The 27,934-nt window shown below is 52.6% G+C and overlaps 1 protein-coding gene across 3 annotated transcripts in view; it reads left to right on the forward strand.

The window, feature by feature from the left end:
* RAI1 (retinoic acid induced 1) overlaps positions 1–27,934 on the forward strand; it is a 73,943-nt gene that overhangs the window by 12,217 nt on the left and 33,792 nt on the right. For 2 of the 3 annotated variants that reach the window (XM_056503061.1, XM_056503062.1), the window contains one exon: positions 23,219–23,299. The gene's annotated coding sequence lies outside the window, so the exon portion shown is untranslated. Of the gene's footprint in view, positions 1–30; positions 131–23,218; positions 23,300–27,934 lie in introns of all 3 variants that reach the window. The other variant, XM_056503060.1, reaches the window with a different exon arrangement.

Below are 27,934 nucleotides of genomic sequence, written 5' to 3' on the forward strand. Positions count from 1 at the left end.
TCTACTTGGGTTGTTTGTTCTTCTTCCCAGATGAGAGCTGCAGTCGTGGACGCTTTTATCACTTACGAGCTGGACTAGATGGAGGCCAGAGAGTGCATTGTAGGGACGAGCCCGTGTGGCTCTCCAGTGGGTAGGTACTGATTTATCCGGTCTCAGCTTCCATTTCTGGCTTTCAGAGCTGTGCTTTATAATAGGGGAGCCTGGAATGGATGTTTCAGGCCTGTTTTTCAAGCTTGTGGGATGCAGGTTTGGCCTCTGATAGAAATTCAATGGCATGACATGGGCATCTTGAGGCTGCAGCAGAAAGGTTATTCGTGCCTTGGGATATAGTTTGGGCTGAGGTGTGGGTTTGGAGCGGCTCCATGGTAGCATGTGGTGGTTCCTTGAAGACATTTCACTTGGAGATTCACTTTTTCCAGCTGATTCATGTCCTCGTGCAAGCCCATTTCTTGCCATGGTGACAGTGAAGCTGGCTGAGGCTCTGCGTGATAACGCGCCTGGTCCAGGCTAGAGGCTCCTAACGGGCTCCAAGCCCAGAGGGGCCAGGGACTGTACAAACACAGGTTATTCCCTTGAGATTAAAACCCAGCTAGACAAGCTGTTTGCAGCCTGTGGTCTGGCAGGGCTGAGTACACTGCTGTGCAAAGCGTTGGGCAAGCAGGTGAGACACAGGCTGCATCCATCCCGGCTCCCCTGGAGCGTGCATCCTGCTTGCCCACGGATCCTCACTTCCATCCTGCTCCAAAATCACCATGTTGCCTTCCCTTTGCTCCCTGAGGCAGCCCCATTTTGTGCTCGGGGGAGATGCAGCCTTTCTCACTGGAGACCTGCAGCACACCATGCTCTTTTTTTCCTCCCTTGTCTTTTTTTTTTTTTTTTTTTTTTCCTCTCTCCTGGACACTTTACTTAGCTTCTTTCTTCCCTCTCATTTTCTCTACCATCAAATGAAAGCCATTCAGACCAAAACGGTTCAGTCTGCTCTTTGTGTCTGGAAAACAGAACACCAAAGACAGCTGGACCTACCCGAGATGGCCACGGCCGTGGCAACAGTGGCTCTTTGTTAGCGCTGTTGTCTCTGCCCCTATCTCCAGTGTCTGGGGCCCTGTCTCTTTAAAGCTTTAGTGTGCTGTGTCAAAGCCAACAGAGAGTTCAGCTTATTAATGGATTCGCTAGGTTAATATCCCAACAGTTTGGTGTGGTGGGGTTTTTTTTTTGTTTTTTTTTTTTTCTTTCCACTAGCATAATTTAGAAAGAGGGGGAGGGGGAGAGAAAGATAACCCAGACCCGTTTCTGGGGAGGAGGGCACGGTATGGCTCATTGCTTTGGAGAAATGGAGCTGGAATGGTTGGTCGGGGCCACGAGAAGGTGGTGGCCCAGCCCTTTGCCTTCCTGTCTGTATGTACATCTCTCTCCATCTCCTTCTCCTGCGGGGTTCCCTGCATCAAAGCTTCTTCCAGTTCTTATGCTAATGAGGTGCATTAATGCTTAATGACTGTGAACAGGCTTGTTTAATTGCACCTATCTGAGCAGGAGGCACGTTGCTGTATAAGAGGGAACGACCATGTAAGCAGCTGCATGCCCTCCTGGACAGTCTTAATTACATGTAAAACTGATGTGATCTAAACCACCAGGCTGGTGATTAGTTTAGTGAGGCAGGTGGTACTTTGCAATTCAGTGCCTCAGAAACTCTAGAGCAAGTGAGATCAGATTCTTTCCTAGGCTATGGAGGATAAGGCAAGCCCTGATCATCCTTGAATTTGATGTTGGGTGGGGACAAGCACGGCATAGTAGATTAATTTAATTAATTTATTGCAGTTAGTTTGCAAAGACATTATCCGCCAGCGTCTGTGCAGAATACTGAGCAGTCCCATTAATGCAATGCTATTTTGCCTGTAAATCCTCTCCCCCCGCCCCTTACAGGAGGAATGAGCTGCGATGGTCTCAGCTTTCTGCAGCGTTATCTTGCGCTGGTTGAATGCAACTGATTGTCTGAACTACAAAGGGGCCCGGCTAATGCAAAGCCATCCCTATTGGCACCAGACCTAGATTAATGACTCTGCATGCATTGACTTGGCTCCAAACTGGATTTCCCTAAAGCAGCTCTCTGCTGTCTGCACTCCCATATCCCCTAGCTGGGCTGGGGTTGTTGGGCTGGTGAGTGCCACAGAACTGGAAGCTTGGGATTTCCAAGTGGGGAGGCTGTGGATTAGGGGTGCACAGGTATGAAGGTACCTGTTATCATCAGCCATCTGCTGCTCATCACCCAGCCTCGCTGCTTGGGGTTATTTGTTTTGCTTTTATTCACCGGAGGGAGGGTTTTCTAAAAAGAAAACAAACAACCTTTATTAGAAATCGATTTGGCAGGGGAGTAAACCAAATCCAGCAGGATTTTGGGGTTGTTCTCCCAGGATAGGCATCTCCCAGCACACCCCTGCACAAGTGGATGCTCACGCCTCCCCCATCCTCACACTGAACTCTTCACTGTCCCCCCACTGGACCCTTCTCTGGCCCCACACTGGACCATTCCCTGTTCCCTCACTGGATCCCTCACCATCCCCACACTGGACTATTCTCTGTCCCCTCACCAGACCATTGTCTGTCCCCACACTGGAACCCTTCCCCATTTGCACATCAGACCCTTCCCAAATTCCACACTAGACCATTCTCTGTTGCCTCACTGGACTCCTCACTGTGGCCACAATGGACTCTTCCCCATCCTCACACCTGACCTTTCCTGTCCCCATACTGGGCTTTCACCAGACCATTTCCTGTCCCTACACTGGATCCTTCCCTGTCACCACACCAGATCCTTCTGCATCCCCACACCGGACCCCTCCCCATCCCAAAACTGGACCATTCCCCATCCCCACACCAGACCCTTCCTTGTCCCCACACCAGACCATTCTTCATCCCCACACCAGACCCCTCCCTGTCCCCACACTGGATCCGTCCCCATCCCAACACCAGACCTTTCCCCATCCCAACACTGGACCCTTCCCCATTTCCACGCTGGACCCTCCCCCATCCCACACTTGGCCATTCCCCATCCCCATGCTGGACTCTTCCCTTGGCTCGTCTCCCTTGGGCTCTTCCTCCCCGTATCCGTCCCATGAACTCATCTCTCCCCTCTCCCTGCCCGCCAAGGCTCTTCCTGACGTTACTCCCACAACAACCACTTCCTTCCCATCCCGGCCCCCCAGCTCCACAGCCGTCCCTGCCCAGCCCCATACCCCTCTGCTGCTCCTCTCCTCCCAGCCACCGCTGTTTATTTTGTGAAAGGACTTAGACACTGTTTCTTCTGGAGCCCAGCCGATGGCGGAGCTGCCGGGTGGGGGTAACTCAGCATCTCACTTCCACCACAGAAGTTTCCTCTTGGTGTGCACAGCACCTATGGGGTTTTGGAGTTAGAAACCCCAGTGTGTGGGGACATGTTTTTAGCCAACACGCCAGAAGCAGCTCCCCCACATGAAGCATCTCCCTGAGCCCGCCATGTTTAGGCTCAGCAGGGAGGGAAGGCCTGGCCATGGCCACCGCCTGTGTGTGGTGGGAAGGCAGCAGGGCAGGAGCTGGGGAAGAGACAGGTGAGGTGTATGATGGGGATTTAAAGTGCTGTGCTGTCTTCCTCAGTGTCTTTCTCTCAGTGAGCACATTCTGTGGTGGCAGAAGGCCCGGCCATGGCGGGGCAGCGCTGAGGGGAGGGGGTGGCAGAGGGGAGCACAAGATGGAGGCAGCTTTGAGGGGGAGAGCAGGGATCTCTCCTGAGAGATCCCCCTGAGAGGGGAGATCCAGGACCTGCCTGGATTTTGGTAGATTTTGGAGCTCTCCCTCCATGCGAGCTGGAGCTCCGAGGGGCCGCAGCTACCTGGCTCCCCATGGGAAGAACAAGCAGCTCCACCGCCATCTGCCCTCCCCTCGCCCACTCCATGCTGGCTGTTCCCCCATTGTCCCACCAAGATGTTTTGCTGCACCAACACTTGGCCTTGCAATAGCCTCAGGCAGAGATTTTGGGTGGAAAAGCAGATTTTTCTTCTCAGAAAAGCCACCTTGAACACAGATCCATGGTGGTGGCACCAAGGCAGGCCCTGAGCATCTTGGTCTTGCTGCTGCTTGGGACTACCCGAGACCTTCCTGAGGTGACAGTGGTGTGGCCACCCGCAGTGCCACCCCTCTGAGTGGGACAAACATCCTGAGACACGCCATCGCTGTGAAATCAGGAGTGTTTTGCTCTCCTGAGAGATGCTGTGAAACCGGCGCCACGTCAGGGTGCATCCCCTGCGGGGGGAGTTCAGCCTTGCCTCGTCTGTGGGCGAAACACCCTCGCACTGAACCCCCAGCCTGAGCAAAACCTTTTTTTAGCACTCCCCTATTTGCCAAGCGTACTTCCTTTCTTTTGATTCTTACCACCTACATACAGTCTGACTGCAATGGCAAAAAAAAAAAAAAAAAAAAAAAAAAAGAAAAAAAAAGAAAAGGGGGGGAAAAAAGAATTGCAACATTCAGTTGAAGGCTTTTCTGTCTAATGACGTTAAATTTATTAACCAAAACTCCAGCTGCACCAGGCTGGGATCTAATAATATTCAGGCTATGGAGACATCAAGTAGAAAGAAGCTTAAAGCCCTTTTTATTTCACAGTAAAACTGTCAGTAAATAACTGGATTGTCTTGAGACTGAGAAAATGGGGATTTATCTTCCTGAACATGAAAAGTGTGCTTATTTTTTTTTATCAGCTTCAAAAAGCCCCAGCAACCTTGATTTTCCTTCCACACCGTTCTCAGCAGCTCTGCCAAGCCCCAAAACCACACAAATCAAGAGACAGGCTCTAAAGATATTTTTAATTAAATTAATTCCTTTTCCTTCCTTCCCCATTTCTCCCTTGTCCCCTCCTCCATCCTCTCTTTCTCTCTCCCTGTGTCCCCAGCTAATGACTTCTAAGCACTGTGACATTTCAGCACTGGCTGTCACTAACACCACACCTCCGTGCTGGTTATAAATTGGGCACAGAGACATAAAATTCCCCGCAGAAGGTCCCTGTTTGATGATATTCTCCGAGGTAAATCTCCAATAGCTCCCTGTTTTCTTTAATAACGCTAATAGGCATAGATTAATTAAACTGTTATATTACTTCCTTCTTTCTACCAGCACCAGTTAGAAATCTTATTACCTGCTCCTCTCCGCTTGCCTTTTCCCCAAGGTGGTTATATTCCAACCAGTTACCAAGGTTTCTCAGAACCTGTAGCACAAGGTGAAACAGCAGACAGCATCTCCATGAGGCTGGATCCTGCTCCTAGCCCTTGGCTCCCAAACCCCACCGACCTCAGCAGAGCCCGGGAGGGCGTAACCGGGGTCAGGATTAAACCCGGTTTGTCTGAAGAGGTTCTGTCTTGAAAGCAACAGCAGGGCTATTGTTGAGTCTGGATGCCCCCTCTAAAAGGGACCACAGCTGTAGGAAAGGGAATTGTATACATCCATCAACTCCTCCAGGGCCTCAGGATGTATTAGTTAAGATTGCGGGATAGCATGTCTCGGCTCCACTGAAGGGCTCCTTTGAATGACATGTTGGATATACTGTTGCACATCTGGCCGCTGTATTATTGAATTGCTCTACGGTTGCATTTTCCAGACCGCGGGAATGTGTTGGTTCAGGAGTGTAGGGGGGGAAAAGGATGAAGGGGACAACATGTGGGAAAATTAGAGGGATGCATCCCGCAGGGTGGGGTGGGTTTGGATGGAGCCGCGTGGTGGAGGCGGGGAGGGAGCGGGGAAGGGGGGAGCGAGGCAATGCTTTCACACAAAATGCCGTGTTGCCATTTGAAATCCACTCCAGAGCTTCCTGCTCTAATTAAATTTGTCACCATCGTTACTATAATGCCTGCCATTCCTCCGGTGCTTTTTGTTCTCTGGGATCCCAAAACATGACAGAGGCAAGGGCAGATCCTCTGTGTTTTCTCTGCGGGAGCTTTTTCAGAGCAAAGCAGGGAAAATGCAGTTGCAGGAGTGGCTTTGGGGTGGGAGTGCAGCTTCTCCTGGTTTGGGGACACTGGAGTGAGGGACACTGAGCCTGAGGAGTCTGGGCAGCTCTTGATGGCCTTTTCCAACCTTAATGATTCTATAAGGTGTCTCCTGGGACTGCTAATTTGCAGGAGCTTGGGTGAGTACCCTGGGAAATCCTGTTGAACCCAGGAGCCCTTCTTGGGCTCTCACTTGGCTCATCCTGTTCTCAGCCCCTCTGGACCTGCACAAAAGCCAGTGTCCCCACAGCCACCCATGTTCATGGCACCACATATGCCTGCTGGCCACTGCAAGCCTGCCAGAGATGCCCAGGACGGCTGCTCTGCGCCACACTGGGGCAGGAGGAATTCACTAATTACTCGCAGCTCTTAATATGGCCCCTGAACGCTGCCAGAGTGGCGTGAAGGGCTCAGAGCAGGAGACACAACCTGCTCCATCGTGTCTTCTGTGTCAGCTTGCAGCGAACTGAATGCAAAAAGGCTGTCTGAGCTGAAAACAGCAGAGCCCTTGGAAATTTAAAGGTGCAGAGCACAGAAAACAAAGGCGTTTGCGCTGCTGAATATTCATCCAGGCGTCTGATCCTGCCAGGAGCAAAGCCTGCACAGCTCCTGTGAAAGCTGATGGGAGGGAACCTTGGTCTCAACCTCATCTTGGGCTCCAGCCCAAATCTGAGGGGGGAGAGCAAATTAGTCCTTAATGCACATATATCTTAGACTAAAACCTGATAAGGGAACTCTCCTATGTTAATTTACCTGAGTTATTTACTATACTGATTGCTGAAGGTACTCTGATTAGCGCATGAAATATTTCTATACCTTCGGTCTGATTAACCCATATCTGCAAAATAAATATTTGTCTCATTATAGTTATACGATCGTGCAATCAAAGACCCTATCATAATGGGAAAGGGAGAGAGTATCCGTGTGGAAAAGGCAGGGAATGGCGACACAGAAGGAGAAGGTTGGAGAGCAGGGAGATGAGGAGCAGGGGCAGGGCTGCAGGGGGAGGCTCAGTGGTCCCAGCCTCTGGCTGGGGAGGTTGAAATGCCGGGGAGGGCACGATTCTCCTCCCGTTTCACCCGTGCTAATTGGGACTAATTCCGTTTGACTCAGCAGCGTTGCGCCAGTCCCAGCGAGAGGAGGGTCAGACCTTGGGAATCACAGGGGTGAGTCCCAGCAGGCTCCCAGCCTCCAGCTTTTTTGAAACAGAAGCAGGGAGTTCCCGGCAGCGCGGTGCGTGTGCCAGTCTCCCAGACGAGCTCTTAAAATAGCCCAGCGCACCAGGCTGTGGCACCGGGGGAGAGCGCGGAGGATGAAGTGTTCCGTCTTCCTGGCCCAGATCCGGGGAGAGGAGGGGTTGGCAGCTCCCTGCCCGAGGCAGAGGTGGCTTACAGTGCCATTTGGGGACGAGGGCAGTTGTTACCCTTCAGCCAGGTGTCAGGGAGCAAAGGAGTCACGAGCCAGCAATGCCTGCTCTGTTGAGCATGCTGGACATCCTCCCTCAGCGATGGGAGCTGTAAGTCATCTGGAGGAGAGGATCCCCCCTCTGCTGTTACAGGGCTGTTTTGCATATGCTCCGTTAGGAAAAGAGGAGTTTTATTGTGGCTGTACAGAAGAGCTAAGTCAAGAGGTTGCTTTATGGCTGGTGGATCCCAGCGTGGAGAGGCAGGCGTCCCAGATGCAGCATATAGCAAAGCCTGGCAGCAGTGTAGAGCACTGCTGCAGCGCAGAGCAGGGCTCAGAGAATGAGCTGAAGTCATTTTTCTTCTAAGGGCAGGGGGTAGTGGGGAGGAAATATGAAGGCAGCCCTGTTGCTAAGGAAATCTGCTCTTTGTACGGTCGTACATTTAGGTAATGCTAATGAAAGGCCATATAGTAGCGAGGTGCGGATGTCAGCACTGTGCACTCCTGGATATTTGATTAGCATTTCTTTGACTTTGCCTCCTCTAACAGAAATACCTGGGTACATGGATATTAGGAAAACAAAATCCCCCTTCTCTTCTGTCAAGAGCCCGGTGTTACGCAGAGAAATGAAAAACCTTACCAAAATATGACACTCCATAATGAATGTGTGTTTTTTCTCCCCCTGCACACACACCCTGGAGAGGATGAGAGCAAACATGTGATGAGAACAGAAATAGTCACATCACTTAATGCATTGCTGGACGGTACCCAGCCGGCACAGCGATGAACCTGGCGTGAGACCCGAGAGCAGCAAACCAGCATAGCATCCCATTTAATGGCTGATGGCCCACAGATGTTTTAAACCTCGAGACTGCATCTCTCAGGTTTCCCTTTCAACTCGAGCATCAGCGGGCAGCTTTTGGAAGCAAAGGCTGCAGATCCTCTATCCAGGGACCCAGCACATCTGTGGATTGGCTGGTGGGTGTGTGTGTGTGTGGTATCTGAGCCCAGATCTGGTGATCTGGCTTAGGAAGCAGGAGAGGACCCATGCTGCTGTTACAGAGCACGAGCACCGTGTCCTGCTCTCAAGTGTTACTGGAAGAATGAGTCAGCCGTTTTCCTTCTCATGGGGGTCGAGTGGCTGCCCCTGTCTGAGTGTCACTGATGAAAGCACCCGGGAATGGAAGGGCTCTGTGCTTGCATGGCTGTGCTTGCAACAGTCTTAAAGACCAGCTGCTCTGCGTGAGACTTCCAGAGAGCGAGAGTGCCTGAATGAAGCCCTTATATCTCTCTCTCTCTTTTCCTTTTTTTTTCTTTTTTCTTTTTTTTTTTTCTTGCCACACAGTGCAGCGTGGGCTCTGTTCCTCCTTGCCTTTTGCTCTTGCTCCCTGGGGCAGCCTGCTGTGTCTCAGAGGCATGAGGAGTGAGCCCTCCCGGGAGTCCTCCAGCTCCTGAGAGGAATGGCCCCTCGGGGGATAAATCCAGCAGCAGGGACGAGGTGGCAGAGATGTCTGTGAGTGTCTCTCCTCGATGACAGCAGCGCCTGGGATGGAGATTTGGAGGTTTGCACTCCTTCACTCCCTCCCTGCCAGCACCTGCCCCTCCCTTTCGCCGTTGTGCAACATCCCAAGGGCAATTACAGCAATGCTTACGTGGAGGAGTGATATTGGGAAAGTATTTAGTCATTTTAACTGTTCTGCTGGTGGCTCCCCTCCCTTAAGGTGGTTCCTATTTATTCTTTTCCCTCTCCCAGCAATTCGTGGCAACTCTCACTGCACCCCGTGGCCCAGCGACCCTTTTGGTGCGTCCTTGGGTACTGAGGGCTCCTCTTGGCAAGGAGGAGTGGAAAAGCCACATTCCCATCCGATAATACTTTTCCTTTCCTTTCCTCATCCCTCCCCTGCTTACTACAGTGATTTTAAAGCTTCCGCCCCTTGACAGTGATGCAGGAGGCGAGGCGGGGGGGATGATTTTGTAAGCTAAAAGTTAGAGGCAAGAGTCTGAAGGGCTTCTCCTGCTCTCAGAGGCTTCTGGATGCTTCTGTGCCTCCATCCCTGGAGTGATTTTGCCTGGGCCCAGTGTAAACAAGGCAATCCGTTACAGCAGTTTGAGCGTTACTCCACAAACACGCTGCTGGTCCCTGCCCCCACCATGGGCTCCCTCTGCTCCTGCTCTTCCTGCTCTGTGCTGGGAGCCTTGGTGTGGCACTGGGGTTATCCAGATGCTCATCCACACGTGGGAGTGACCTCTGAGCATCCAAGGGTGACCACGGCTCCAGCTGGAACTGGAGTTGAGCCTGAACAGCCCCACTGCTCATTCTGCAAAACTGGGGAACGTTCAGGGCAGTTTAGGGACACTGATGCACTGCCAGGGAGAGACACGGAAGAGTCATGGGCATGTTTATCCTAACAAGAGAGTGAAAAGAAGAGCCCGCAGTAAAAGGAGATAAGCTCACGTGCACACAAGAGCAACACTAAAAAATACATGATTAAGGTTACAAAGTCAGGCACGGAGCGTGTAAGAAATCCTGGAATTAAGGACATTGAGCAGCTTATGGCCGTGGAACGCCGTGCATTCATTAGGGGACAGCCTTAACTCTGGTCTCAAGGTGTTTCCTCTGCAGTGTCTCTGCCTCAGGGAGTGTGTGGGATGGATGGAGCTTGGTTAAAAGCAGCTCAGTGTCCAGTTTGTGACTGTCCCCCCAGTATTCTATCTGCAGCCCTAGTGCTTCATTCGCTGTGTGTTGTGCAAATCCTGCTTGGAGGTTTAAATTGTTCCTCCTGGACTTCCTAAAATGCTAAGCCTGCTCTTGCCTCTCACTTTCCCTTCATTGCATGCTGCTTGGTGCCTGGCAAGGGGGAATAGTAGGATCTCCCCTGCCAATAACCCTTTTGGGGAGGTCTGGCTTTGCCCTGGGACCCCAGAGCAGGAGGCAATACACTGTGCAGCTCCAGGAGGGCTGATGCAAGTGCAGCCCACATGCTTCACACTGCCAGCATTTGATTTTCCATCTGTTTTTTGTTTTGGTTCAGTTAAAGGCAGAGAGGAGAGGTGGGTTTTGGTGTGAACCTCCTGTCTGTCTGCATGCAGTGTGTGGGACAAAGGCAGCTTAGCATGGAAAGCCCCAGAAGCACCCCAAGGAGTGGGCTGGGGGACTTACAAGGCATCGTTTCTCCTGATGCTGTGGGAAAAGTGTATATTTAGGACAGGCAGCCTTGCAGCCTCCTGTATGTATTCACTGTCTGAGAGCCGAGCCAGCCAGAGCCTGGAGGGGACAGATGGAGGAATTAAGGACATCTCAGCTGGGCAGCAGGACCAAGGGATGCTTGCAGGGGAGCTGGCTCCCACACCTGAACCACTTTGGAGACAAGGCTGGGAGTTACCAGAGCTTTTCTTAGCAAGAGAGCCCTCCACCGGAATAATCTGTTGTGGACATAAAAGGAGATCTGGAGAGGGAATATTTTCACTCTGGAAGCTGCTAAGGAACTTGCATTTAGCTGCTAGCAATCTGTTTCAAACTGGGTTCCTGTCCCAGGAAAGAGAAAGCAGAGCAGTCTTGCTGTGTGGACCGACTGCAAATTCTTTTCTGGCTTTTCTGGGGAAAAACAATGTGCTCTCAGTGAAAACCTCCCAGAAATCCAGGACGTGGGTATTTTATAAGTCAGCCCTTTGGAGAGAGCAGCTAAGGAGACCAGTCAAGTAGATCCCCTGACTTTTATTTACTGGCAAGTCAGTGGAGTGGCTGGAGAAGGACAGAGATGCTGCTGCCCTCACCGAGACGGGCAGGTCACGGTGACACACGCGTGACCGCAGGAGAGAGGCTGGGAAAGCATTCCTGAGAGAAGAGATTTGAGAGGGATATGTCTAGCAGAGCACAAAACTCAAAAAGCCATGATGAAACTTTGCATTTAGATGCCTGCAGCAGCAACCCGGGGAGCTTTCCAGGAGGACCGATACATTTCCTGCCTCACGGCATTTGCTTAGAAAGAATTCATAAATATACCCACCACTACTAACCATCCTTTTCTGCTGGGAATTGCCATTAGCAGCTAAATTCAGTGCTTTACATATAAAAAGCACTGAGACTTAATTCTGTGCAACGCTTTCTTCAAAGTCTTTGTAGGAGAGACAGCTCTAAGTTGGATTTGGGCTGAGTTACAGCGAGGTGTTGGGAAGCAGGGATTGTATCAGTGCACTACGAGTGATGGCAGCACCCAGAAGGTGCACGTGGTGCAAGATGAGATGTCATGAAGGATGGGGTGTGTGACCCTGAGAGGGACCTGTCAGACCTGTGAGCCTCTGCACATGGAAGTGGCTTCCATCAAACATGCACAAATGACACTCAGTGGGAGACAAAAAATGGACGGGTTTTCTTGGATGTATCAAGAATCCTGGAATCACAGAATGGTTTGGGTTGGAAGGGACCTTAAAGATTGTCTTGTTTCACCCCCCCCTGCCAGGGGCAAGGACACCATCCACTATCCCAGGTTCTCCAAGCCCCATCCAACCTGGCCTTGGACACTTCCAGGGGTTCAGGGGCAGCCACAGCTTCTCCAGGCAACCTGTGCCAGGGCCTCCCCACCCTTGCAGGGAAGAATTTCTTCCTAATATCTGATCTAACCCTGCCCTCTGGCAGTTAAGAAGCACAAGAAGCACATCCCTGACTCTAATTATCCCATCACATTGCAAATCCCTGCTGCAGCACCGGGGGCTGTGTGAGATGTTCAGCCTTTTGGATAGGGAGGGAGATTCCTGTTCCCTCAGCTGCTTTTCCAGCAGGAGCTGGACTTTCCCAGCCAAGGTTGTACTGCTGCTGAAAAGAGCCTGGAGCGAAGGTCCCATGGAGCTGCTTTTTTGGAAGGGAGATGCAGTCTCATGCTCTGGTCTGCAGAGGAGTTACCAAACACAGGGAATTAGGATGGGATTTCAGTGGAAGCAGATTATCCCCTTTCTCTCTGAGCACATTTCTGCCTCTGAATCAGCACATGACAGGCAGGGCAGCCGGGGCAGCTCCCATGCATGCCAGAGGGGACTGAGCCCAGTGCCAGGGAGGGTTCCCTATGTTCCCAGCGTGGCTGGAGCAGGAGCTGGGATAGCAGGAGAAGGATGGAGGGGGAGCAGACAGCGGGCACGGAGCTGCGGTGCTGGATGGGCGGCACAAAGCGCTGTCAGAACAGCAGGGACTTGCGCTGGCGACGGCTGCAAATGGAGATGGAAAGAGCTGGAAAGGAAAGGACTCGACACAGCTGGTCCCCTTCGGCTTTGATCTTGAAAGCAGAGGGGTGTTGGCCACAGAGCAGGAGAGGGGAAGAAGGAGGATGACTCATAAAAATATTGGTGTTTCCATGAAGATGCTGTTACCTGAGGACAGGAAGGAGGAGGGACCTTCCCTGCCAATGTGGAAGTAAAAGTCCCCCTTGTGTAGAAATTTCCAGCCTGCTTAGGAGCATGGAGCTGTTTGCTCTGGAGCCAGCAGATTGGTTGTTTGCTGGGAATTGCTGGTTTTGTGCAGAGAAGAAGGTGGTTTGTGTGCTTGCTTTAGGGCAAAAAAAAAAGAGAAAAAGGAAGAGCTGGTTTTCTTGGAGGCCTCTGTGGTGGAGATATATTGGGAAGAGGAAAGAGACCTCTCCTTCCTGCTCCTGGGTGAGAGTTCAAGGGGGATAATCCAACCCTGGGTAGCTGAGGAGAAATCAAACAGTCCCCAAGATCTTCTGTCAGAGACTCTGGCCACAGGACGGCTGAGGTTTGATCTTCCTGCCCACCACAAGGATTGTGCTGGGAAGAGGGTTGTAGCTTACTCACAGGCACATAGATTTGCTCCATGTCCCCATCCCTTCTATTCACAAGTGACAGAGGTGGCTTGTCCTGACCAGGAGGACATGAGAAGGATGGATGCACACAGGTGATGCCAGCTCTGTGCCCAAGCAAGCTCAAACTTTCTTTCTCTGCCCCCTCCACGAGCCCTTTGGGGATTCCACTCACAGAAGCCATACATGCAACATCGGACCAGCTCTAATTTTTGTCCTGGAGGCAAAAATCACTAGAAATAACGCTTCATCACTCTGAAGGTCCTGACACCACCCTTAACCACCACATCACGAACCTCCTGTCGCAATTGTGATCTGCGTATGTGTCAAATCTTGCCTCGCAGATAAAAGCTGCTCCGCAGGCACCTTTTGTACTAAAATACGGAGCCTTTAAAATGTGAAAGAAACAACAAAATGTAGGACGCCACACAAAGCTGACCCACTGGGGACTGGGGGGGGGTGAAAAACCTGCAAGAAGGAGAGCTTGACATACAAAAATTGTTTTGTTAACAAAGCATCATTGTTCCACTCTGAATCGGTTTGACTGGAGTGGTAGAAACACCCCATCTGGAGACAGATGGAGAGTTTTCTGGCTAAAGAGACGCTGGGAGGAGGGCCGGCTGACAACCCAGCAGATAGCATTGTCTGCTGCTACCTTGGCAATGGAGAGGAGAAAGGGTGGGTGGCAATGAGGCGTCCCCTGTGCCACCCGCCCTGCACACCACATCTTTCTGAGCAGGGAGGTGTGCACCCAGGTTGGCTGCTCACGCCTCAGGATAATCCACCCTCTTTTCTTTGGAGACTGGTTGGGTGTTCATGGGGGCCAGACAGGTATCTGGGGAGGCTACAAGCCACTGAGGTCCCCTCCAAGGTGTTCTTGGTGAGATGGTCTCACTCCACTTGTGCTCTTGGTGTGATGTGGGTTTAGCAGCACTGGGGGAGCAAAGTGCAAATCTCATCCTAGTGAGAGTATGGAGGGCTTGCTCCTGCTCTTGCATGGATTTTACCACTAACTTCCAGGAGAGCAGGGTTTGGGCTGCTGGGAGGATGCTGAGTGGAAACCAGCGTGGTCAGAGCTGCAGGGAGTGAAATTGGTGGGACCAGCAAGAGTTGATGCAATGCCAAAACACTCAGGAATGGGTCATGTGTGGAGTGCTCAGGCTGACCCAGCAGGCCTGCAGGATGCCTGAGGGTTCATGGAATTGCCCTGGCCCCCTTGCTGAGGTTGGGAATGAGCGGGGAAAAATCTGTGTTGAATGCCCAGGGCCTTTGAGCTACAGGCTAAACGTGAGGTGTTGTATGGCATCAGGCTCTGCTGGCACACAGTGTCTGCTCTGCTCCTGAGAGCTCACCAATGGCCCCTGCTCCCTCTGCTGCCTTCCATGCCTGATGGGAAACTCCAGGGTGGGTAATGCTCCTGCCAGAGCTTTGAGGGATCATATCCTGCCCACCCTATCTGAATTCCTGATGACTTGCTAATTGCTTGACACACTCTACTTGCAATGCAAGAGACAGGCTCACGTCATCCTCTGTGGTTTGCCAAGGGAGAGTGTGAACCTCTTTTTGACTTGCCTTGAAATAGATGAAAAAGAATAGAGCTCGATATGATTAATGTGAAAACTTCAGCTTGGTTTCCTGCTTTGGCATCTGGGCTTTGGTCTTAGCATCACCGTGCCTTGTTTTTTGAGGATTGGCTGCACGTGGGAGCATCTGATGGTGCTGGCTGTGCTGTGGTGGTCTAGGGGCTCCTTTGCAAGGTCTATCCATAATCCCCAGCTGCTGGAGACATTCCAGGTTTGTGCAGCAGTCACGGAAGGATTCAGGTGGTTGCCTCGAGGCACTGCTGAGATAATACCTCAAGGGGCTCCTATTCAAACCCACTGGGGCCTTTACAATTGCATGGTGGAAATCTATTCAGATACACCATGGCTTTTCAGGGAACCAGATGAGCAGCCCAGCTTGGCCACTGGCTCTGCCTATGCAGAGTGGACCAGCTCAGCTTTGATACATCCTCTGAAAAACTGTGGAATGATTAAAGTAAAAGGTGAATTTGTTCTTTGAGCCTTGGGGCTGCAGATGCAGCAGCGTGGTGGTGGCAAGGGGTGTCCTGATGCTCTGGTGTCCCCAGACACATCCAGAGTGTTCCCATGGGCTTGCAGAGCTGCATTAAATTTTGGTTTCCCTGCCTGACTTACTGGGTTTATCTTCTGCATGCCCTGCTCTGGGATGGTCCCACCTGATCCAAGCAGTGCTGAGCTGGTCCAGAGGGGCACGGCTCAGGGAGGAGTGTGAAGGTAACAGGAAAGTCTGTGTCACATCCTGCTGTTCAGTGCATGGGGTCCCCAGATGTTTGCATCCGTTGTGGCACCACAGGTGACTTTAGGATGAAGTGGCCTGAGGGGGGAGAAGTGAATGGGGTCACAGAATGCAAGATGGAGTAGAACAGGATGCATCTGTTCACCTGAACTCTCCTACAGTGTGTTGTGGTTGTCCCAGAAGGAAGGGACCTGCACTTGGGAGAAGCAAAATGCTCGGACAGCCATCCCCTGCTTTTGCAGCCATTTGCCTGCCCTGTGCTGCTGGGGACACCGTTCCTTTACAGCCTGCTCAAAAAAAACCATCCTTTTGCTGTCTCGGATTTCAGCCCTGCTGCTGCACCAGCTGCACCGTGCTGGCAGGAGAGGAGAGGAGGAGAGGAGAAGAGAAGGGAGGTGAGGCAGGGCGAGCAGCTCGGCTCCTGCCGGCTGCTGTCACAGGCAGCGCCCTTGATGTGGCGCTGGATGCCAGGAGCCAGCCGGGGCGCGGACCCGCCGCCGGGCACTGCCTGCCCTGGGAAGGAGGAGACCGGGTCTGGATTGCCGGCGATGCATCAGAGCATCCAAGAGTGATGTCTGACACATGACTGGCAGCAGGTCAGGGTGCTGTTCTCTTTGCCCTACCGCTTGGAAAGCAGAGTAGTTCCCTAGGGAAGTGCCATCCACCCCATCCCGCTGTCCTGGCATCTCGCTGCGTGGCGCAGCGTGAAATCTTTCACCTTGCTTTCCCCTGTGCAGAAAAGGGAGGTAAATTCGCATGCGAGCTCTCCCGGGAAGCGGAGGGGATGGATTCACCTTGCTGAGAGGCGAGGGAGTCACCGGGAAAGAGGTGCTGGAATAAGCGCAGAGCGGATTAATGTGCAGCGACTCCGCTGTCGGCGGTCAGCGGTGTGAAGGCGCCCGGGGAGGTCGGGTGCGCTCGGGCGGTGTTGTGCTGCTCTCTCTGCCTCCCAAACGCCTCCTTGTGAATCAGCATTTCTGCAGCCGGAACGAGACAGCAGGGAAAGGCAGGAGGATGTCAGGGCACGGGGAGCCTGGCGGGGAGGAGGATGGGGGGAACCTCATTAAAAAGGGGCAGCCTGTGAGTTGGGGGTGGTCTCATGCCGCGGCTCTGCAATCTGCTCCCTCCAGGTTTTTTGCTCATTACAGCCGTGCACCCCTCGTGCCCGGTGCTGAGGTAAACAAGCGCTGGGAGCGATGCCTCTCCCCTTCCCACCCGCCGGCGACGGGGGAATGTGACAAGCTGGCACTGGGAGAAGGCATGAAAGCGATGTGATCCGCCGCAGCTCCTGTGCCGAGAACCTGGGGAGATCCAGTTACAGCAGCGGGGTTAGAACAAAAGAGATTTGCCTGCGGGATCAATTCCTCTGCATTTTCCGGGCTGTGCACGTGTGTGTGCCTGAACCGCCTCGCCGGCTCTGTCGCACCCGGGGCCCGGCTGAGCACCAGGGCTCTGACGCTCCGAAATGCTTCTTTTATCCAAAACAGGGAGGGCTGGGTAATCCCCTGGGACAGGTCTAGAAATAGCAAGGCCAGGCCAAGCTTTGCAATGCTTGGAAACCAGGAGCCGAGCTGGGCAGCTGGCGGTTGCTGGAGCTCCAGCCTTTGCTCTGCCAAGGGCTGAGCTCTGGGCTGGGATGTGAGACCACCCCTGATTTACTCCCGAGGCATTTCCAGGTGGTGCCTCCTCCCTTCCATCACAAGGCTGGCCAGCCAGCAAAACCCCAATCCCTCAAAAGCCTTTTCTGCCCCATAATGGCTGTGCCAACACCTCATTATCCGAGATGCCTTTAACCCACAGCAGTAGTGGGGCTGGGGGAATCATGAGCCTTTCGCGTGTGCTGCAGAAGCAGCTCAAGGAATCAGCAGGATCCTGCACCCTGGGATGCTTGTCGCTCATTTGGGGGGGGGGGGTTGGGTGGCTTATTTGGGGGGTGGGGTTTTTTTGGCATATTGCCTTCTCCCAAATGCCGCCGGGGATGAGCCATGGAGAGCACAGATGTGCATCCCGAGCATACCACAACAAGGTTCCTGATTTAAGGACTGTGATTAACCTCTTTCCGACAGTTGCTAGCCAGGTGCAGGATTGTAATGGGAAGAGGAGAAAGCTCAGTGAAAACAGCCACTTTTCCTCCGTCACCTGGAAATGCACATGGATGCCATTTTCTGCCTGGAAATCAGGCAGATTTTAGGATTTATAATGGGTGCAGGGACACCCTGTGTCAGTACTACTAACCTGTAGCTGCTCCCTGGAGCCTGTCTCCTCTTTTCCTGCTTGGGGTCCCACAAACAAGGCAAGGATGGAGTGTGAATCCAGCACAGGGCATGCTGGTGTGTGGGATCGTGGGCCACTTGGGGTTATGCATGCGGGGTTGCTAACAGGACACTGGGCAGAAAATCACCCTGCATTTGCCCACTCCAGGTTTTCCTGAGATCTTGCTCTTTGGAAAGCTGGGTATCCAGAAGAGAAGCAGTATTTTGCAGTTAGGCATGAAAAGGGGAGCTATTGCAGCTTGTGTTTTACAGGCAAGAGTTAAACCAGGAGCTGCCAAAGTTGCTCATTTTCAGGAAATCTGGTATCCGTGGGATTCAGGGCTCCTCTGGCCAGGACTACAAAAGCTGGAGAGGGACTCTTTCCAAGGGCATGGAGTGACAGGACAAGGGGGAATGGCTTCACATCGACAGTGGGCAGGGATAGATTGGATATTAGGAAGAAATTCTTTCCTGTGAGGGTGGTGAGGCCCTGGCACAGGGAAGCTGTGAATGCCCCATCCCTTGAAGTGTCCAAGGCCAAGTTAGAAGGGGCTTGGAGCAACCTGGGATAGTGGAAGGTGTCCCTGCCCATGGCAAGGGGTTGGAATAAGATGGGATTTTAGATCCCTTCCAACCCAAACTATTCTGGGATCCCATGACTGTCACTGGCCTCCCAGTTTTGGGTTTCATGTGTCACTTACAAATGCTGTATCTCATCCCAAATACTCCTCTAGCATCATGGTGGGTTTCAGATCAGCTTTGGAGTTCCCTGTGGGCTGGTCAAATGCTGTGGTGTGTGTTCATGAATCACCTTCTGCACCTTGTTTTTTTTAGAGCCACACTCTTACTTCTTTTCCAGTCCCAGGCTGGATGGTTTTAGGACCTCCTCATTGTACCTCTTCCCCTTTCCAACTCCTCTTAACTGGAAATCCGTGTATTTCTTCAAAAGGATGAGGCTGCTGTCTGTGTTTCACACTGGGGCTCAAAACACTTTGTAGAGTCAAGAGCAGTTCCTTGAGGGCACAGCTGGGAGAGAGAGGGATGGGGGGCCTGGGCAAGAGGGCACCCCCTAAAGTGGGTGAGTAGAATATAGGTTTGGGAAATCTGAAGAGACAGAAAAATTTATTAAAAACAATTAATAGCTGCTCCAACCAAGGATTTAACCTGAAACCAAAGCCTTAGGGAGGGAGGAAATGAAGTGGCGTACGATTGTTATTTTATTGCTTAATATTTTTATTTTTTTAAAAAATATGATATGCTAAATGCAAATAAGCATTTGTACCAAGCAGGAGAGGGAGGGGATGTAAGACATGCCGGGAAAAGTGAGTGGGATCTAGGTTTGCATCGTTCACTGAATTACTGGCAGGTCTTTTGTAACATCTGTTAAAAATAAAACAAACATTCATTTCCATTTCTCTCTGCCTGAGATGGCTCCTGCAAAAAAATTTCAACCTGTCCAGGAATTTGTCTTGAAAGTTGCCCTCCCTCTCCTCACGCCTCCTCTTCTCCAGGGGAGATTTCCTTCCTGGGCTTCCCAGGGGCTCCATTAGCCCCACATTAAAGCCTTTCTACTTTGCTCTAAAACTCTCCATCGAAGTAAAAGGAATTCTAATAAACCACTGGGAAGACTCTGCTATTCACTCTTTCCATGGAAACACGGCGCTGCCTCGGAGCAGAGCTCCTCTCGATGGAGCCTGGGTCACGGCAGGAGGAGACCAAGGAGGGATGCAGAGATGGTTTCCATTATAAGAGACCTTTTGAGAGAAATAATCGCTGCTCTCCCACCAAGGAAAGCCTCTGAGATGTCAGGGGGCCTCGGCACAGCACGGGAGCGGGGCCAGCCTCGGAGGGGGTGGTGGTGGGAAGTGGGATGTGCTGGGCGCTGAGAAACTCATTAAAACATCTGATTAGTGGAAATTAAGGCACCCAGGACTGATTCCTTCCTCCCAGCGGGAGGGATGAGTCCAGGAGGGTGGATGGACCCTGCAGGAAGGGTCCTCCTCACAAAGGGGTTCAAGGCTGGGGATGTGGGTACAGGGAGGTCACGAGGTCACAGGAGGACAGCGCTGCATGGACCAAACATCACACAACGAAAATACGTTTTTCAAGGCCAAAAAAAGCCTGTTTACTCTGGGAGGGGATTTCCGGCTGTTCCCTGAGTTCCCAGACAGGAGCTGGACAAGGAGGTGAGTGGATGGATCCCTACCTAAAGCCACTGTGATATAATTAATTTCCAGCCTCCTCGCAGGCACAGTCATCCCGAGTGTTGCTGTTCCGACACCGCGCTGCAAGATGAAGGATTTTATTTTATTTTTTTTTAAGCGTGAGGAAGCTCGTTAGAAATAGCCCGAAGGGCAAAGTTAGGAAATGAAAATCCATCGGATCCGCTCGGAGCCGATGCACGGAGCTTGATGAGAGCTGGGGCAGGGCTGCTGCTCCCTGCCTGCCAGGAGCCACCACACGTGTGGGGTGTGTGGCACCCGGGCCAGGGGAAGAAAACAATCCACTGGGATGGCTGGGAGTGGGGCTGAGGGAAAAGCCACCAGGAAGAGAGGTGAAAGAAAGATGAATGAGAAAGAACCAGCTTAGAGCATCCCGTGTAGGTACTGGGGAGGTCCTTTGATCCCAGGTTGGCCACTCATGTCAGGGCCAGATGAAAAGGGAGGCTGGTGGGGAAAATACCAGTTTTCTCAGGGTGCCTTATCATTTAGAGCATTGAGACACCCAGGGAGCCAAGGGAGCCAGAGTGCCTTTGTTTTAGCAGCTCCAGAAATAACATTGCTATGAGTCATTATTTTTAAGCTTCTCTGGGGCAGGAGGCGTGGGGTTACATCCAGGGAAGCCCCCGACTTTGATCAGCAAGGTGAGCCCTACTGTTATGGCAGGGAAGATGGGAAGAGGCTTTTTGATGCTGATCATGCTGTTTTGTGGTAGCTTAGGGTGAGATCTGCTCCAGGATGCTCTGGATCTGGATTTTATCAAGGGGATGGAAACTTTTCCATCTGCACAACTGAGCAGCAGCATCCTCTGTGAGCTTGGAGGTTTTAATGAGTGAAGTTAATTGGTGTTATAGGTGGTGGTCTCCCACCCAGGCAGTGGTTGGGCTTAGATAGACATGACCGTGTCATGCAAACAGAGGTGATGTGGGTGTTGACACCTCAGAAATGCTGAGAAGTCATGAACCCGTAAATCGTAGGCGTGGAACTGTAAAGGTTCCTGAAAAATAACAGTGTTTAATAACCAAAGTGTTTGGTGGTGATTTGATTTGCATATGGGGCTCTCTGGGGCTTGTGGTTTCAACCTTTCTCCCCAGCACAGTGAGGTCAGGGTTGGAGGAGAGCAGGGCTGAAATCACAGGACTCCTGGAGATGGGGATTTCAAACATACCAGAGCTGGGAAATAACATGGACAGACCAGATTGTTGAATTTATTGGATTGTAGTGTAAAAATAACAAATCCTTTAGTCTTCTGTCAATCCCAGAGGAGAAGCTGAGGGTGACGTCTTTTGGGTCCATCCCACCTTGGCTTTACAAGGGTGGAAGTCACAGTTTGTGGTGCCAAACAGTGCCAGGCCACTTCCTGTGTGAAGGGCAGGGCAGATTGGTGATTACAGGGAATAACACCAAGTCCCTGGAGAGCCATGAGGTCCCTGCTTGATTTACCACCCTGCAGAGAGGCATGTGTGAAGCTGGAGGTGGCTGGGAGCCTTTTGTGGTGTATTACCTACAAACAGCCAGGCTGGGTCTGTGGTGGGGATGGGGATGAGGATAAGGACGGGGAGGAAAAAGACAGGGGAGATGAGAACAAGCAGTCTGCTTTTGCAGGTGCTGTGTCCCCTTGTGAGGTTTGGTCTGGTGTGCAGCTTGATGCCTCCTATCTCGAGTAATTAACAGGGAAAAGAGAGGGCCTGGTTATCCATCCTTCAAGAGCAAGGGGTTGAATTGAAAGGCAGCGCCTTGGAAGTGGATCAAATAGCTCTCCAGCCCCCCGCGTACGGCTCGGAAACTTGCTGCCGTGCTGCGTTATCAAGGTGAACAGCTTTAGTTCAATTAACGAGAGGCTCAGAGCGGAGTCGTGGGAGGAGGCAGGGCTGGGCTTTTGCGCCCTTCGGGCATCAGCCGGGGAGCGGAGCTGCACGCCAGCGATCCCGGCACCAGGGCACGGTGTGCCAGGGCCACCACAGCTCCGCTGCCTCTCCTCGCCTCTGCGACGGGTTTTATTTACCCCTTGGAAAAAAAATCAGTGTGCCTGGAAGGGTTGCTCTTTGTTACCACCTCCCTTCCCCCCCCCCGCTAATAATAAACCTCCCCCAAGAATCAATCGCTCGCAGCGATGAGTTGCCATCAGCTCACCGTGCACCTAAATCCCCGCAGATGATGGTGCTGGGAGCCCGCACGCCTGGATTTTTTTCCCTGCCGGTCGCTGCCTGGGCTGCAGCTGGCTCCGGCACGCAGAAAGCTGCAGGTGTGATTTGTTCATTTGCCTCCACCTCCCCCCTTTCCCCCCTCTCGTGCTGCCTCCCTCCTGCTCTGCTTCCCTGCCGAGCCCACCTAGCTCATCCCACCCAGCTCATCGCGGCCAGACCCGCATCCCACCCTGCGCCGGCTCCGGCATCTCCCCGGTGCAGTGCTGGAGGGTTGGGATGGCTGGGGCTGGAGAGGGTGTGTGTGTGTGTGTGTGCTTGGAGAGGAGGGGAGGGGGGGGGTTAATCTGATCCTACGAGGTTAGAAAAAGAAAAAAAAAAAAAAAATCAAAACTATAAAGAAGGCAGCAGCCTCCTCCTTTTCCCTCTCCCCCGCTCCAGAGGATTAAGCCTACAAAAAAAAAAAAAAAAAAAAAAAAAAAAGAGAGAGAGAAAAAAAATGTCTGCAGCTTTCTGTTGACCCTGCATGATGGCATTTTTGCGCTCTGTGTGCTGCCTCTACTGATTGCTATTCCTGGCACAAACACACACACACGCTCACACACACACACACACGCAGCCCCAGCACTGCTCACACGGGCACGGCGAGCCCACTCCAAAATATAAAAAAAAAAAATTAAAAAAAAAAAAAAAAACAAAAAAACCCCAAACCCAACCCAAACCGGTGCCGTTCGGTGTCCCTGGCCACCCTGGTCTGTCGGGAGAGCTGCCAGCACCCGCTGCCGCTCGCCCTCTCCTCCACCCCACTTCTCACCTCGGTCCCCAGCTCCAGCGAGCACTTTCTGCCGGAGCCGCCCGCAGCCAGAGCCTCCACCACTCCTACCGCTGGCATTACATTTTCAGGCTGGATGCTATAGGGCCGTTTCTAATTACCTTATATCCCCTAGTGGTCTATGAATAATGGTTAGTGAAGGAGCTCAGAAGGGCTGCTGAGAAGGGAAGCAAAAAAAAAAAAAAAAAAAAAAAAAAAGGGAGAATTGTGCTATTTCTCACATTTTTTTTTCTAAGGATCTAATCTGGCTACTGTGCTCTGGAAGAGGAGGAGAGCGAGCCAGCAGGAGAGAGAGGAGAGAGCGAGGATCATCGCAGGTATTGTTGCAAGCTACATCTTTGTGCTTTTTTTTTCCTTTTTTTTTTTTTTTTTTTTTTCCCTGAAGCCGCAGCAGAATTGGAAAGGGGGGGACGCGAGGGGGGGTGGCGGGTGAGGGTGTGCGGACAGAGCTTTTTCCGGATTTATTTTTCTCTTGTGCAACTCGTGTGCTGCTGCAATTGAATGGATGCACGGCGCCGACATCGCGGAGTTTTGGGAGGGAGGGGGGATTATACGTGCGTGTGTGTGTGTGTGTTGTGTGTTGTGTGTGTGTCCCATTTGCAGCAGCAACGGAGGAGCCTGGGGGCGTGTGTGGGGGGGTTGTTTTTGCTTTTCTGGAAGTAATAAAGAAATTTGCAACCGGTCCAAAAACCCCTCCTGACTTGCCGATTGATGGGTGTCTGAACAAAGATACAGCTGAGACTTGGAAATATTTGTGTGTGGAAGGGGTGGATTTTCGTTTTGCTTGTCCTGACTCCCTACTTTTGTAAAGTTAAAATAATAATGGGCACGGGGCTGCGAAAGCCTCTGCAGAGGGAAGTCTTCCCGGGGAGAGTTATTTAATTGAGGAGTTATGGATGTGCATGGTTTTATACTTCCAAAAGTTGCGGCGGTGCCGCGGGCGGGCGCCTGGCTCTCCTTGCCGTTGTCTGCACGTGAGAACGCTGACTTGATGGATTTTCTTTCTTTTATTCGGTGGCTGGCGGGGCAGGAAAAAATGGATCTAGCAGATAACCCAAGGAATCGTGGGGTTTGCACATCTGGCTGCGCCTTTGGAAAGCCCCTCGCTGGGACTTTCACCTCCCGCTCCCTTTCTCCCACGGCAAATTTTGCCTCCAAATCCTCCGCTGACATTAATAAACAAACAAACCAGGGAATAGCCGCGGAGCCCGGTGAGGGGGCTCGGAGCGCTGCCCGGGGGTGGGGGAACCGTGTGCTTTTGTTTTAAATAACGAAACGGCGATGATTGAAAACATATGAATAGGATGCAATGCAGAGCGGGTGTGTTACGGGGCGGGGGGGGAAGAGCTGGAAAACTGCTTATACGACAGAAGCAGAGCTTGAATGAGTGTGGTGAGATGAAAGGAGAGGGGTCCGTCCCTCGCCTGGCTGCGAGGGGGGGCGATTCCCAAAGGCAGAGGAATGATCTTGGGGTGGGGAAGCTCACTGGGGGAAAAAATCAAAACCAAAAACAAACCAGGAAAAAACCCCCAGAAAACAACAAACCTGAAGTAGGTGATTATATCCCGTCCAACTTTGCCGGTTGCGGCGTTAATGGAGCTAATTGTCCTCAAAAAGAATAAAAACAGGAGGAAATATGAAATATGCCTGTGTGTGCAGGGGGGAGATGTATGGGGAGTAGAAGCAGGTCTCGAAACCCCACCGGCCCCCCCGAAAAGCACCGCCGAGGTGGGGGATATCCAAACGTGGCCGGATTGTGTTTATTTGGGCGGAAATAAAGATGGAGCGAGTGCCCTGGGGAAGGCTGTAATCCCCCAGGGAAGGGCTCGAAACCCGGTGCTGCCCTTCGCTGCCTGCCCTTCGCTGCCTGCCCTGCCTGGCCCTGCTTTTGTGTTTGTTTGCTTCTGAGGAGGGGGCAGAAGGGAGCTGGGGGGGGACCACGAAGGCGGGGAGAAGCCGTGAGGGCGGAGAGCCGATTTAAATTGGACTTAATGGATTCCCAGGGCAGCTCTTTTAGATGAAAGTCAAAATAAGAGCCAAAGTGAATCTCAGCAGACCTGTCTGTTGCATTAGAGATGCAGCCCTTCCTCTCCCTCCCTCCCTTTATTCTTTAAAAGAGAGGGGGGAAAAAGTGTTATCCGTACGGAAGACAGTGTGGAGTTTCTCATTCCTATAATGCGAGCTCTAATTGAAGAACTTGCAGCCTCTTGGGAGAGTCTTTACTGATCGCTGCTTTTGTTATTCATGCCGCGCTCTGTTTTCTTGGGATTTTTGTTGGGGGCTGGTGCTGGTCGGGCTGTGCTGGGTGTGATGCTGTGTCCCCCCCAGGCTGGCTCCATGGGCTGATGGCAGGTAGGACCCCTGGTCCCCTGCTCAGTGGGTCACAGCAGGCTCCCCCGGGTAGGTTGTGCTGTGCTGGAGGAGGAGATGAGCAGCTGAAGCCCCTCGGGAGCTGTCGGGGTGAGATGCTGCAGCCTGGCTGCGGGTGGCTCTCGTCCTCACAGGACCCGCTGGGATGGATGCTGCCCAGCGTGGCACATGGGAATGGGAGCAAAGCAGGGCTTCTGCCTCCTGCCTCTGCTCACTGCAATGAGTTTGGGGTGCCATGGAGTACCACAAGCCTGCTTGGTGCAGAGAGCACAGTGCAGCCCTGCTGTCACAGCTCTCCTGTCCCACTGGGGGTCTGTGGTGTCACCTGGAGGGGACAGGTGTTGTGCCAAAGCCATGTGGGTGCTCTGCCCACCCAGGGTGAGGAGCAGGACAGCACTGAGCCTGTAGGACCTGTGCTGTGCAAGTTTCCCTCCTCTTCTGCCTTTTCTGTTGCACAGGAATTTGGGGGTGCACAGACAGACTGGCAGATGGGGCTGCCTCCTGCAGAGGTCTCAGCACCCCCATTTTCTCTCCCAGCCCCCCTTGGGTGGCCAGGGGATGTGGTGACTGTCTCCCTGCCCTGTGTCCCCACAAGATCCCGTGGTGATGCTGCCCATGGCAGTGGGCTGGTTTGATGCAGCCGAAAGCTCCTGGGGGGCAGGTCCTTGTTGTCTCTGTGTCCCTTTCCCAGCCTTGGGCACCCATTTGAACTACACTTGAGCTCTGCATGGATGAAAACAAGAGCCACAAGCCCCAGGGCTGCTGTCAGTGGCGTTTGGTGGCTGTGGGGTGAATGTGGCTGGGGAAGAGGATGTGTGAGCAGGATGGGGCTCTGCCAGCCCATCGGCTTAGCAGGGAGGCAAAGCAGTTAACCTGGACATCTGATCTCCCCGGGAATTGTGTATTGACCCTGACAGCGATGCATCAGGAGCGACAGACTCTCCATCATCGATCCCTCTCCTCCCATCACCTGGTGTCGACACCGACAGTCGTGGAGCCAGCTTTAATTTCAGGCCTCTGGCTCCAGCACGTAACCGTGGTCCCAAGGTGCCACCAGGCTTTGCAGGCAAACACCTCCACAAGGAGGTGACTGTCCCCATTTTGTGGCAGGGATGGTGCTTGCTGTGGGTGGCCAGCTGAGATGGGGACAGGGCTGGCACAGGACCATCCCAGGGCCATTGGGCAGGGTGACATGGCAGCCTTTGGTGGGGGATCCAGGGATCACCTGCAGTTCCTGCTTTGCCAGTCTGTGCTAGGAAAACCCTCTGATCTGGCACCCCTTGTGCCATCAGTGTTGAACAGCAGAGGATTTGCCGAAGCTGGGGTGTCCCAGTCCTTTTGCAACCTCTTCTGGGTGACCTCATCTGGCCTGAATATTTCTTGCCTTCCCCACCTCTAAAATGGCCACTGCCAAACCTGCTGGGTGGTCAGGTGCATGTGTCACCCCACAGAGACCTGCTGGGGAGCGTGGTGGGTTTCTCGGGTGCCTTGATTTTGGGCAGGACGCCGGCACTGGAGAGGCTGGCACATCGCCTCTCCTCCTTCCCAGCATCTTGAGATTTCCGAGCTGCACGCAGCCAAGCTGAGGCTGAAAAAGCTGCTTGTGGTTCAAGAGCATCTCCTCGACAGAGGAGAGAGGGAGGCTTTTCATTCCTCCCTTTCTTTTGGAGCTATCCAAGCTCCCCTCACCGATGCAGGGGCTCTTCCCGCTCCCCCCTGCAAGGGAACGTTAAAAGCCAGGGGCAGCAGATATCTTGACACCCCGTCAATCCGAGCCTTTTACAGCAGCAGTCTCTGAAGGCTGGCACTGCTGCACAGAAGAAAACAAGTGAGAAGAGGGGGGGAGGCGAGAGCAAGCCTTTGCAGCCGGCAATCGATAATTGTGGTGTCACTCACTGCCTTGGAAGTTCCCGCATCCCCACGGTCGCTGGTGGGGGGAGAAGGGGAGGGTGAGAGCGGGGCTCTGCCCTGCCAGCACCGGGCATGGGGCAGGGAGGATGGCAGAGGGCGAGAGCCCAGCCCCGAGCAGGAGCCTCCCGCTGCATTACTCACCACTTGATGTAGCTTGAACCTTTCAACTCCCTCCCCTTGGGGATGGAGCGGGCTGGGCAGAAGGTGTTGACGGAAAACGCTCTCCTTTCTTAGCTTTGAGGGTTTTTATTCCCCTTTCCTTCTTTTTTTTTTTTTTTTTCCCCTTCCCCCACCTCTCTCTATGTGCATTTTGGGCTTTAATAATCCCCCAAAAATATAAAAGAAACCCAAAAAACCCCCCAACCCAGCTCCCCCTCATGTGTGTCTCTGTCTTAGCAAAAGCTGAGGCAAAAGATCAAGGAATTCTTCCTTTTGTGCAGCTTTCAAGACCAAAGATGTGCCGGTGAAAAGGGGAGGCTCAGAGTACCAGGCACACACAAGTGTTAAAGGAGAGGCTTCCCTTTTGTCTCCAAGGCAATCAGCCGGTGAAGGGATCCACAAATTAATTAAAAATTGCTCTGTCTTGATTGAGTTATTCCTGCTCGCATCCCACCTGCCTATCAAAAGACTGGGAATGGCAGGAGGAGATTCCTATTTCTTTCCCAAACAGC

The sequence above is a fragment of the Oenanthe melanoleuca genome, chromosome 14 (assembly GCF_029582105.1).
Source record: "Oenanthe melanoleuca isolate GR-GAL-2019-014 chromosome 14, OMel1.0, whole genome shotgun sequence".
NCBI lineage: Eukaryota > Metazoa > Chordata > Aves > Passeriformes > Muscicapidae > Oenanthe > Oenanthe melanoleuca.